Raw genomic sequence first — 12,834 nt, 5'->3', positions numbered from 1 at the left:
CTCCTGAGGCTGCAGAGCGGAGGAGACCACCAACACTGCCCACCCCTGCCCACATCCCTGGCCCAAGAGGCAACTGTATAAGGCCTCTGGGTTCCCGTAGGGGAGGGCCCGGGAGCGGCAGGACCCCTGCGCCTGAGACACTGCCGGAACCTGAAGGAAACAGACCGGATAAACAGTTCTCTGCACCCAAATCCCGTGGGAGGGAGAGCTGAACCTTCAGAGAGGCGGACACGCCTGGGAAACCAGAAGAGACTGCACTCTGTGCACATCCAGGCGCCAGAGGAAAACACCAAACACCATCTGGAACCCTGGTGCACGGAGGCTCCTGGAAAGAGCGGCGCAGATCTTCCCGGTTGCTGCCACAGCGGAGAGGACTTAGGCAGTACCCCACGAGCAAACTTGAGCCTTGGAACTGCAGGTAGGACCAACTTTTCCCCTGCAAGAAACCTGCCTGGTGAACTCAGGACACACAGAGGCAAAATTCCTCTAAGGCCGGGCACTTCCTGTGTTTACCGGAAGTCCCACACCGGCGGATCCAGGCCCGCAGCAGCTCTCTGCTCCCAAACCCCGTGGGAGAGAGACCTCACCGCCTGGTCAGGTGGGCACTCCTGAGGCTGCAGAGCGGAGACCACTAACACTGCCCACTCCTGCCCACATCCCTGGCCCAAGAGGCAACTGTATAAGGCCTCTGGGTTCCCGTAGGGGAGGGCCCGGGAGCGGCAGGACCCCTGCGCCTGAGACACTGCCGGAACCTGAAGGAAACAGACCGGATAAACAGTTCTCTGCACCCAAATCCCGTGGGAGGGAGAGCTGAACCTTCAGACAGGCAGACACGCCTGGGAAACCAGAAGAGACTACACTCTGGGCACATCCAGGCGCCGAGGAAAACACCAAACGTCATCTGAAACCCTGGTGCACGGAGGCTCCTGGAAGGAGCGGCACAGATTTTCCCGGTTGCTGCCACAGCGGAGAGGACTTAGGCAGTACCCCACGAGCAAACTTGAGCCTTGGAACCACAGGTAGGACCAACTTTTCCCCTGCAAGAAACCTGCCTGTTGAACTCAAGACACAGGCCCACAGGAACAGCTGAAGACCTGTAGAGAGGAAAAACTACACGCCCGAAAGCAGAACACTCTGTCCCCATAACTGGCTGAAAGAAAACAGGAAAACAGGTCTACAGCACTCCTGACACACAGGTTATAGGACAGTCTAGCCACTGTAAGAAATAGCAGAACAAAGTAACACTAGAGATAATCTGATGGCGAGAGGCAAGCGCAGGAACCCAAGCAACAGAAACCAAGACTACATGGCATCATCGGAGCCCAATTCTCCCACCAAAGCAAACACGGAATATCCAAACACACCAGAAAAGCAAGACCTAGTTTCAAAATCATATTTGATCATGATGCTGGAGGACTTCAAGAAAGACATAAAGAACTCCCTTAGAGAACAAGTAGAAGCCTACAGAGAGGAATCGCAAAAATCCCTGAAAGAATTCCAGGAAAACACAATCAAACAGTTGAAGGAACTAAAAATGGAAATAGAAGCAATCAAGAAAGAACACATGGAAACTACCCTGGACATAGAAAATCAAAAGAAAAGACAAGGAGCTGTAGATACAAGCTTCACCAACAGAATTCAAGAGATGGAAGAGAGAATCTCGGGAGCAGAAGATTCCATAGAAATCATTGACTCAACTGTCAAAAATAATGTAAAGCGGAAAAAGCTACTGGTCCAAAACATACAGGAAATCCAGGACTCAATGAGAAGATCAAAACTAAGGATAATAGGTATAGAAGAGAGTGAAGACTCCCAGCTCAAAGGACCAGTAAATATCTTCAACAAAATCATAGAAGAAAACTTCCCTAACCTAAAAAAAGAGATACCCATAGGCATACAAGAAGCCTACAGAACTCCAAATAGATTGGACCAGAAAAGAAACACCTCCCGTCACATAATTGTCAAAACACCAAACGCACAAAATAAAGAAAGAATATTAAAAGCAGTAAGGGAAAAAGGTCAAGTAACATATAAAGGCAGACCTATCAGAATCACACCAGACTTTTCGCCAGAAACTATGAAGGCCAGAAGATCCTGGACAGATGTCATACAGACCCTAAGAGAACACAAATGCCAGCCCAGGTTACTGTATCCTGCAAAACTCTCAATTACCATAGATGGAGAAACCAAGATATTCCATGACAAAACCAAATTTACACAATATCTTTCTACAAGTCCAGCACTACAAAGGATAATAAAGGGTAAAGCCCAACATAAGGAGGCAAGCTATACCCTACAAGCAAGAAACTAATCATCTTGGCAACAAAACAAAGAGAATGAAAGCACACAAACATAACCTCACTTCCAAATATGAATATAACGGGAAGCAATAATCACTATTCCTTAATATCTCTCAATATCAATGGCCTCAACTCCCCAATAAAAAGACATAGATTAACAAACTGGATACGCAACGAGGACCCTGCATTCTGCTGCCTACAGGAAACACACCTCAGAGACAAAGACAGACATTACCTCAGAGTGAAAGGCTGGAAAACAATTTTCCAAGCAAATGGTCAGAAGAAGCAAGCTGGAGTAGCCATTCTAATATCAAATAAAATCAATTTTCAACTAAAAGTCATCAAAAAAGATAAGGAAGGACACTTCATATTCATCAAAGGAAAAATCCACCAAGATGAACTCTCAATCCTAAATATCTATGCCCCAAATACAAGGGCACCTACATATGTAAAAGAAACCTTACTAAAGCTCAAAACACACATTGCACCTCACACAATAATAGTGGGAGATTTCAACACCCCACTCTCATCAATGGACAGATCATGGAAACAGAAATTAAACAGAGATGTAGACAGACTAAGAGAAGTCATGAGCCAAATGGACTTAACGGATATTTATAGAACATTCTATCCTAAAGCAAAAGGATATACCTTCTTCTCAGCTCCTCATGGTACTTTCTCCAAAATTGACCATATAATTGGTCAAAAAACGGGCCTAAATAACAGGTACAGAAAGATAGAAATAATCCCATGTGTGCTATCGAACCACCACGGCCTAAAACTGGTCTTCAATAACAATAAGGGAAGAATGCCCACATATACGTGGAAATTGAACAATGCTCTACTCAATGATAACCTGGTCAAGGAAGAAATAAGGAAAGAAATTTAAAACTTTTTAGAATTTAATGAAAATGAAGGTACAACATACCCAAACTTATGGGACACAATGAAAGCTGTGCTAAGAGGAAAACTCATAGCACTGAGTGCCTGCAGAAAGAAACAGGAAAGAGCATATGTCAGCAGCTTGACAGCACACCTAAAAGCTCTAGAACAAAAAGAAGCAAATACACCCAGGAGGAGTAGAAGGCAGGAAATAATCAAACTCAGAGCTGAAATCAACCAAGTAGAAACAAAAAGGACCATAGAAAGAATCAACAGAACCAAAAGTTGGTTCTTTGAGAAAATCAACAAGATAGATAAACCCTTAGCCAGACTAACGAGAGGACACAGAGAGTGCGTCCAAATTAACAAAATCAGAAATGAAAAGGGAGACATAACTACAGATTCAGAGGAAATTCAAAAAATCATCAGATCTTACTATAAAAACCTATATTCAACAAAACTTGAAAATCTTCAGGAAATGGACAATTTCCTAGACAGATACCAGGTATCGAAGTTAAATCAGGAACAGATAAACCAGTTAAACAACCCCATAACTCCTAAGGAAATAGAAGCAGTCATTAAAGGTCTCCCAACCAAAAAGAGCCCAGGTCCAGACGGGTTTAGTGCAGAATTCTATCAAACCTTCATAGACGACCTTATACCAATATTATCCAAACTATTCCACAAAATCGAAACAGATGGAGCCCTACCGAATTCCTTCTATGAAGCCACAATTACTCTTATACCTAAAGCACACAAAGACCCAACAAAGAAAGAGAACTTCAGACCAATTTCCCTTATGAATATCGACGCAAAAATACTCAATAAAATTCTGGCAAACCGAATTCAAGAGCACATCAAAACAATCATCCACCATGATCAAGTAGGCTTCATCCCAGGCATGCAGGGATGGTTTAATATAAGGAAAACCATCAACGTGATCCATCATATAAACAAACTGAAAGAACAGAACCACATGATCATTTCATTAGATGCTGAGAAAGCATTTGACAAAATTCAACACCCCTTCATGATAAAAGTCCTGGAAAGAATAGGTATTCAAGGCCCATACCTAAACATAGTAAAAGCCATATACAGCAAACCAGTTGCTAACATTAAACTAAATGGAGAGAAACTTGAAGCAATCCCACTAAAATCAGGGACTAGACAAGGCTGCCCATTCTCTCTACTTATTCAATATAGTTCTTGAAGTTCTAGCCAGAGCAATCAGACAACAAAAGGAGATCAAGGGGATACAGATCGGAAAAGAAGAGGTCAAAATATCACTATTTGCAGACGACATGATAGTATATTTAAGTGATCCCAAAAGTTCCACCAGAGAACTACTAAAGCTGATAAACAACTTCAGCAAAGTGGCTGGGTATAAAATTAACTCAAATAAATCAGTTGCCTTCCTCTATACAAAAGAGAAACAAGCCGAGAAAGAAATTAGGGAAACGACACCCTTCATAATAGACCCAAATAATATAAAGTACCTCGGTGTGACTTTAACCAAGCAAGTAAAAGATCTGTACAATAAGAACTTCAAGACACTGAGGAAAGAAATTGAAGAAGACCTCAGAAGATGGAAAGATCTCCCATGCTCATGGATTGGCAGGATTAATATAGTAAAAATGGCCATTTTACCAAAAGCAATCTACAGATTCAATGCAATCCCCATCAAAATACCAATCCAATTCTTCAAAGAGTTAGACAGAACAATTTGCAAATTCATCTGGAATAACAAAAAACCCAGGATAGCTAAAGCTATCCTCAACAATAAGAGGACTTCAGGGGGAATCACTATCCCTGAACTCAAGCAGTATTACAGAGCAATAGTGATAAAAACTGCATGGCATTGGTACAGAGACAGACAGATAGACCAATGGAATAGAATTGAAGACCCAGAAATGAACCCACACACCTATGGTCACTTGATTTTTGACAAAGGAGCCAAAACCATCCAATGGAAAAAAGATAGCATTTTCAGCAAATGGTGCTGGTTCAACTGGAGGACAACATGCAGAAGAATGCAGATCGATCCATGCTCATCACCCTGTACAAAGCTTAAGTCCAAGTGGATCAAGGACCTCCACATCAAACCAGACACACTCAAACTAATAGAAGAAAAACTAGGGAAGCATCTGGAACACATGGGCACTGGAAAAAATTTCCTGAACAAAACACTTATGCTCTAAGATCAAGAATCGACAAATGGGATCTCATAAAACTGCAAAGCTTCTGTAAGGCAAAGGACACTGTGGTTAGGACAAAACGACAACCAACAGATTGGGAAAAGATCTTTACCAATCCTATAACAGATAGAGGCCTTATATCCAAAATATACAAAGAACTCAAGAAGTTAGACCGCAGGGAAACAAATAACCCTATTAAAAAATGGGGTTCAGAGCTGAACAAAGAATTCACAGCTGAGGAATGCCGAATGGCTGAGAAACACCTAAAGAAATGTTCAACATCTTTAGTCATAAGGGAAATGCAAATCAAAACAACCCTGAGATTTCACCTCACACCAGTGAGAATGGCTAAGATTAAAAACTCAGGTGACAGCAGATGCTGGCGAGGATGTGGAGAAAGAGGAACACTCCTCCATTGTTGGTGGGATTGCAGACTGGTAAAACCATTCTGGAAATCAGTCTGGAGGTTCCTCAGAAAATTGGACATTGAACTGATGAGGATCCAGCCATACCTCTCTTGGGCATATACCCAAAAGATGCCTCAACATATAAAAGAGACACGTGCTCCACTATGTTCATCGCAGCCTTATTTATAATAGCCAGAAAATGGAAAGAACCCAGATGCCCTTCAACAGAGGAATGGATACAGAAAATGTGGTACATCTACACAATGGAATATTACTCAGCTATCAAAAACAACGAGTTTATGAAATTCGTAGGCAAATGGTTGGAACTGGAAAATATCATCCTGAGTGAGCTAACCCACTCACAGAAAGACATACATGGTATGCACTCATTGATAAGTGGCTATTAGCCCAAATGCTTGAATTACCCTAGATCCCTAGAACAAAGGAAACTCAAGACGGATGATCAAAATGTGAATGCTTCACTCCTTCTTTAAATGAGGAAAAAGAATTCCCTTGGCAGGGAAGGGAGAGGCAAAGATTAAAACAGAGACGGAAGGAACACCCATTCAGAGCCTGCCCCACAGGTGGCCCATACATATACAGCCACCCAATTAGACAAGATGGATGAAGCAAAGAAGTGCAGACCGACAGGAGCCGGATGTAGATCGCTCCTGAGAGACACAGCCAGAATACAGCAAATACAGAGGCGAATGCCAGCAGCAAACCACTGAACTGAGAATAGGTCCCCCGTTGAAGGAATCAGAGAAAGAACTGGAAGAGCTTGAAGGTGCTCGAGACCCCAAAAGTACAACAATGTCAAGCAACCAGAGCTTCCAGGGACTAAGCCACTACCTAAAGACTATACATGGACTGACCCTGGACTCTGTCCCCATAGGTAGCAATGAATATCCTAGTAAGAGCACCAGTGGAAGGGGAAGCCCTGGGTCCTGCTAAGACTGAACCCCCTGTGAACTAGACTATGCGGGGAGGGTGGCAATGGGGGGAGGTTTGGGAGGGGAACACCCACAAGGAAGGGGAGGGGGGAGGGTGATGTCTGTCTGGAAACCGGGAAAGGGAATAACACTTGAAATGTATAAGAAATACTCAAGATAATAAAAAAAAAAAAGGAAAGAAAAGAAAAAGAAAATGCAGAAAAAAGTCCACACCCAAACAAAGAAGGAACATCTTGCTGAGCTGACAAAAAAAAAAAAAAAATCTCCATTCACCAGCCTTGCCAGCACCCTACTCTTGTCATCTCTCGAAGTGTGAGAACAAATTTAGTTTTCTGTATAAATCAACTTGCCTGATATATTTATTGTGACAATAAAAAATGTACAACTAATGCAGGAGTTGGTTTTTATTCTTTCTATAGTATTTAGTATTTTCTTTGTTTATACATTCCATTATTAAGGTTACACTGCTATAATCAGATGAATAAATTCTTGTAATATAATAATTACATATCCATTTAAATTATATGTGAAAGCAATGAGGTTATTAAGTAGTTTGAAGTTATACCTTTAAAAAAAGTCTTAAATTATAACCTTATGTGATGATAAATTTATCTACTAATTGCCATAAGTAAAACAACAAAAAGGTCAATGCATAGACTCTTTGTGGGATCTGTTATATTAATATCATTAAAATTTACCTGTTCTAAAGTTAAAACCAAGTCAGTTGCTATAAATGCATTTCCTAGAATAAATAACTAACACTCATTTTTCTGCCTGGTGATATGCTACGCTCAGGGTTATGAATGCATGACTCAAAAATTGATCAACAATGGCTCAGCATTAGCAAGCACCCAGAGTGGGACACCTTGGATACTAGTGAAACAGAATTATTGCCAAAAGAATCTGATTCCTGGAAACAAAGAAAAAAGATTGAATTTTGCCCAACCTTGTATGATGAAAAGTCAGGAGATCTGTAACACAGGAAAGATTCTGCACTGGTAGATTTTAGCCAGAATTTAACACACACACACACACACACACACACACACACACACACACACACACACACACACGGTATTCCTACATGGAAAGCAATTTACTACAAACAGAGATGAGCCAAGTTATATTGAAGGAAAGTAAACCAGCTAAGTAATGTTCTTTATAGACAACCAATCCAAAGTATTGGTTGACGTTTTGGCTCAGAGATTAAGAGGTTATTTAATATTGTGAATCAGAAATTAGACTAGACTTAAAGAGGATAGCATTATTAAAATTTTTACTATGTACCATACATCTCAATCATTACAACAGACTAAATGGCTCAGATGTTTTATTAGATGTTAAGAAGGAACTTATTAAATTAATTATCATGTAAATCATACATCTAGTAATTGTCTTATAGCAAGTAAATCTTTCCAAAAGATTAAGATATGAATATCTTTGGTGAACGATTAACCTCCATACTTGGCATTTTCAATTTCTCTCTCTCTTTCTTTCTTTCCTTCTTTCTTTCTTTCTTTCTTTCTTTCTTTCTTTCTTTCCTTCATTCTTTGCAGTTACTCTTTCTTCAAACTACTCTAATTGTTACCTCCTCATCCTCAAAAACAAAATAACAACAACAACAAAATGTTCCCTTTTAGGACTGGGTCTCTTCTCACTTGACTCAAGAGTGGTATTTGACAGGATTTGCCTCTCCATATCAATCCATGAAGTGCCTTGGCTCTTGTATTCAGAGACAACATTTTGCTCTGATGTTCTTCTCACTTCAGTAATTGTTCCTCCATATCATGGAACCTTGGTGGCTTCTTTTCACTCTGAATTCTAGAGCATTTCCATTTTCTTGTTGGTCCATTTTATTTCTCTTCTCATATATATTGTTTCATCTCAAAGTTATTTTGCATCCACTTTTTTGGCTAGTGGCTCTATCAAGTAATCATGTATACATAGAAACCCACTGCAGTTTAGGATACTTCATGAGTGTAGTCAGGGCAAAGAGGCAATAAGTACTACCAAGACTAGATCATCACTTTAGGTTTCTCGCCATCACAGTCAAATCTCAAGTCACAACTGCTACAGTGGGCTAGAAATTTCTACTTCAATTGTACCCCATTCTAATTCTCTTAATTTTACTTACTTCTTACTATTTATCAATTTTTTTTAGTTGTTCCTTCTCAGAGATGTGATCTCAATCTGTGTAAGACATTTCTGCATCAATGCTCTTGTCTTTCACCTCAAAAGGAGGTTGCTAAAGTTCTACTTTTGTGCTGAGGTCTTCAACCACCTATTTAAAATGGACACACATGCCTAGGTACCAGTAAAGCCTGTAAAACTCTACCCTTTTAATTGTATTATTCTAAAACTGTTTGTTAAACTCTAACATATAGTGTACTATTCTGAATCATTTTGATTGATTTTTACATCATCCCAACCATATATAAAATATTAAATCTAATTAAAGTTTTTATTTATTTTTGTATTGCATCCTAGAACTGTGTCCTCTTGTACAGTCATCTTCCAGTCATTAGTTGTTATACAAATGCAGACATTTAAAAGAATATGTAGCTGTAACTGTTCTTATACTCAGTTATACTATGTAGAAACATGAGTTATATGAGAAAACGTTTAGAATTACATTTAAAAGAAAGGCATTAGTAGTTAGATATACTGATTACCAAATATGTTCCAATTCTACTTTAACTTTATTGTGGAAGTTAACATATTTTATGCTGAAAGTCATCATAACTGAATGAGCAAATTTTCAGCATTAGTAGATGACCTATATAATACAATTGTATGGAGAAGGCAGCAGGTGAAATCTGAATGAGACAAAAAAAATGAGAAAAGAGCCAGAAGATTAAAACAGATTGCCAGTGTTAGTTTGAGGCTATGTAGAGCAAAATCCAAGAGAAACTAGGTCAAATCAATCATCTTGGAGAAAATTTTGAATCAGTATCTACGAGTATGACAAGAACTAGGAATCTAAACAGTTTAACTATATGCAGAGCTTAAAATTCTAGACATTAGTACTCCTCTGTAGAGGAATTTTAATCCAGAAACATGGCTGGTCTAGAAAGGGATCACATTCAAGGACTTTCTAAATCTATATGATTCAGCTGGAATGCACACATGCCACACCCCTTGAATCCCTCTGTCTGGAATACAGGCATGCCCTGGGTATAAACCTTTAATCTCAACTGATGAAATTAAGGTTAGTTTATAGAAGAAAGAAATCATGTTTGAAAGTATAATTGAGGGGCAGACAAAGTGATGAATCAGAGAAAGGTTTGACAGAATGAATCAGCGATAGGATACAACTAAATCACATGAGACCAGCACAGGAAAGAAATACAACTTAAGAGAGCAGCACAGAGAGAAAGAAAGTGGGGAGGCAGCAGTTTTATGGTGACAGTTTTGCAGAGACAGGTTGCCGGTGAAATGAGAATGAGTCAGAGAATGAGAAGGAGCCAGAAGATTAGAACTGACTGCCCGAGTTAGTTTGAGGCCAAATAGAGCAATTCAATCAGAAGCCAAGAAAAGACAGTTTGAATCTGTCAGCTTGGAGAGGATTTTTGAGCCAAAACAGGTGAGTTGACTAGCCAATCAGAGTTCAGAAAGAACTAGAAACTGAACTTCAGTTCACAGCAGTACGTTTCTAAGACAATTACATCTGGTGAATAAAACATGTTTATACCTAACCACTACTAAAGATTACAGTTCAAGAAGGATTATTTTTACTTTCTAGCAGAAATAAGAACTAGAAACTATGAACTTACTCATCAGTGAGCTTCTAAGACAATTAGATCTGGTGAATAAAATTTATGTTTGTACCTATTCACTACTAAAGATTACAGTTCAAAAGGATTGTTTTCATTTTCTAGCAGAAATAATTTTATTTTCTACCATAAATTAATAAAAAGCCACATAAAATTTATAAACAAATCAAAGGAGTTCATTGTCAGTTTTAATAGGAATAGAAAGAACATTAGGGCTGTCCTTTCCTAAACAAGATCCAAGGACTTTGGGTATATCCTCTCCTAAATGTGATCCAAAGACTTTGGGGATGCCCTTTCCTAAATATAATCCAAGGATTTGTGAGATGTCCTCACCTAAACATAATCCATGGACTTTAAGACTGTTTCTTCTGCTTCCCTAAGGATGTGTTTGCAGATCCTGTTTTTATATAACTAGACATTCTGCACAAAGCACAGAAAGTCGGAGAGGTTGGAAAAGGACTCAAAGTTACTACCTTCTAAGCTAACCACTCTGAGGATGATGTGCATTCTGCTTTTATTTGTGCTGTGCAGCATCTTGTTGTTCTCTGAGTAAGATTCACATCCTTAGTTTACTCATAGTGGGAAGACGAATGGTTTGTCACATTCCCATCCTATGGCTAGTTGCATGGAAATTTTTCCACTAGAACCTAAAATATCATGAAAAGTGAATAGAGATTAGATCTTCAAAGTAAAAGGCAGAAACTATTCACCCACTGTAGCATTTTATCAAATATTTAGGAATTACTATGTGTATTAACTATATTTCTAGCAATATAAATATGAATAATAATCACCAATATATTAACAAATTCATAGTAGTTAAGACATTGAGTATTGGGGTTAAGTAATGCAACTATTTAACTAGCTAGCTGAATATACACAAATAGGATAATACTTGGATCAGGTTATCAAGAACCAGGGATAAGAAGTAACAAAAACTGAAGAACATAATATTCAAATAATAAAATAAAATAAAAAATTGATATAAGACTTTACTCAGATAAAAAGTTGAAAAGTGATTATTCATCAAAAAATAGGAGTTTTAGGTGATGGTGTGAAGAAATGGATAGAAAGATGATAATTCACAAATACCATAGCAGGGTATCGTCAAGAAATACTCAGTGAGGAGGCTGAAATATATAGGCACGGAACCTTGGATTTCTTCTTTCTATGGCCGAGCTACCTTTTTCAAAAGACTTGATATATCTATGGGTGACAGCAACTGTAAAACATGCATATGCCAAAGGTTATGTTTCCACATAGTGGCTCTGATCATTGAGCGGAGAATGGATCATAGGCCTGTGGAGTGATCTCAATAATCCATTCATAATTGTGAATTTAGAGGTCTTCCTAGAGGTAGTAGGTCACTGAAGACATGTCCAAAATAAATTTACTTTCTCTTATGATCCTTTCTTATTTTTGTTTTCTGCCACATGAAGCAGGCAGTATCATTGCATAAACCTTCCATGCTATGTATGATTCTGTGCTTCCCTTAGAGCCACAGCCCTGGAGCCAAATGACTAGGGCTGAGACCTTTGAAGATAGGCCAAAACATATTTATTCTTTTCAGTTGTTTGTCACAGGAACAAAAACCTGACACAATAACACAGTCTACCTTGTCAGCATTCTTGGATGCTGGAATCCTTTTATGAAAAGCTATTGAGTAGAAGGCCCTGCAGGAGGAGTCTCTTTCACATTCATGCTTACTATTTCAATGTTTTGCCTTCCAAGTAGGGCTTTAAAGTAGACTTACTATAGGAAATTTTAGAACCAAAAATGACACACTTTTAAATTAAATAAGTGGATGCTCATATAAGCATAGATATCTGAGTTACTTTTCTTGAGGTACTGATAAATATACCACAATAAAAGCAACTTAAGTGAGAAAGAATTTATTTTGACTCACATTTTCAAGATATAGTACATCACACAGGAGCGCTTTGGTGCCAGGAGCATACAGGAAAGGAAACACAGTATACTAAGGAAGCAGCTGACCAGCTAACTCTTTTTATGTTAAACAGTGCAAGGCTCAGGGTTATTCATTCCATTCAAGTATCTAATTAAGATATTGCTTCAGAGGCTCAGAAAAGAGTAACCCAATCTAGGGTAACCTTTATCGGTGTTTTCAGAGATTTGCCTCTCAGATGATTGGATATCTTGTATAGTTGATCAATATTAACCATCTACATATGGAGGAGATAGACTTAAAAATACTTACTTTTTTTCTAGCCTGGTAGAAATCATAAAATGCACATGTACACATAGCTAGATTGTCCTTTTCAGGTATTAATTAACATGTACGGTAATTCTTTCAAAAATATCAT

This window comes from Rattus norvegicus, chromosome 5 (assembly GCF_036323735.1).
Source record: "Rattus norvegicus strain BN/NHsdMcwi chromosome 5, GRCr8, whole genome shotgun sequence".
NCBI classification, from domain to species: domain Eukaryota; kingdom Metazoa; phylum Chordata; class Mammalia; order Rodentia; family Muridae; genus Rattus; species Rattus norvegicus.
This window is presented reverse-complemented; position numbering follows the sequence as displayed.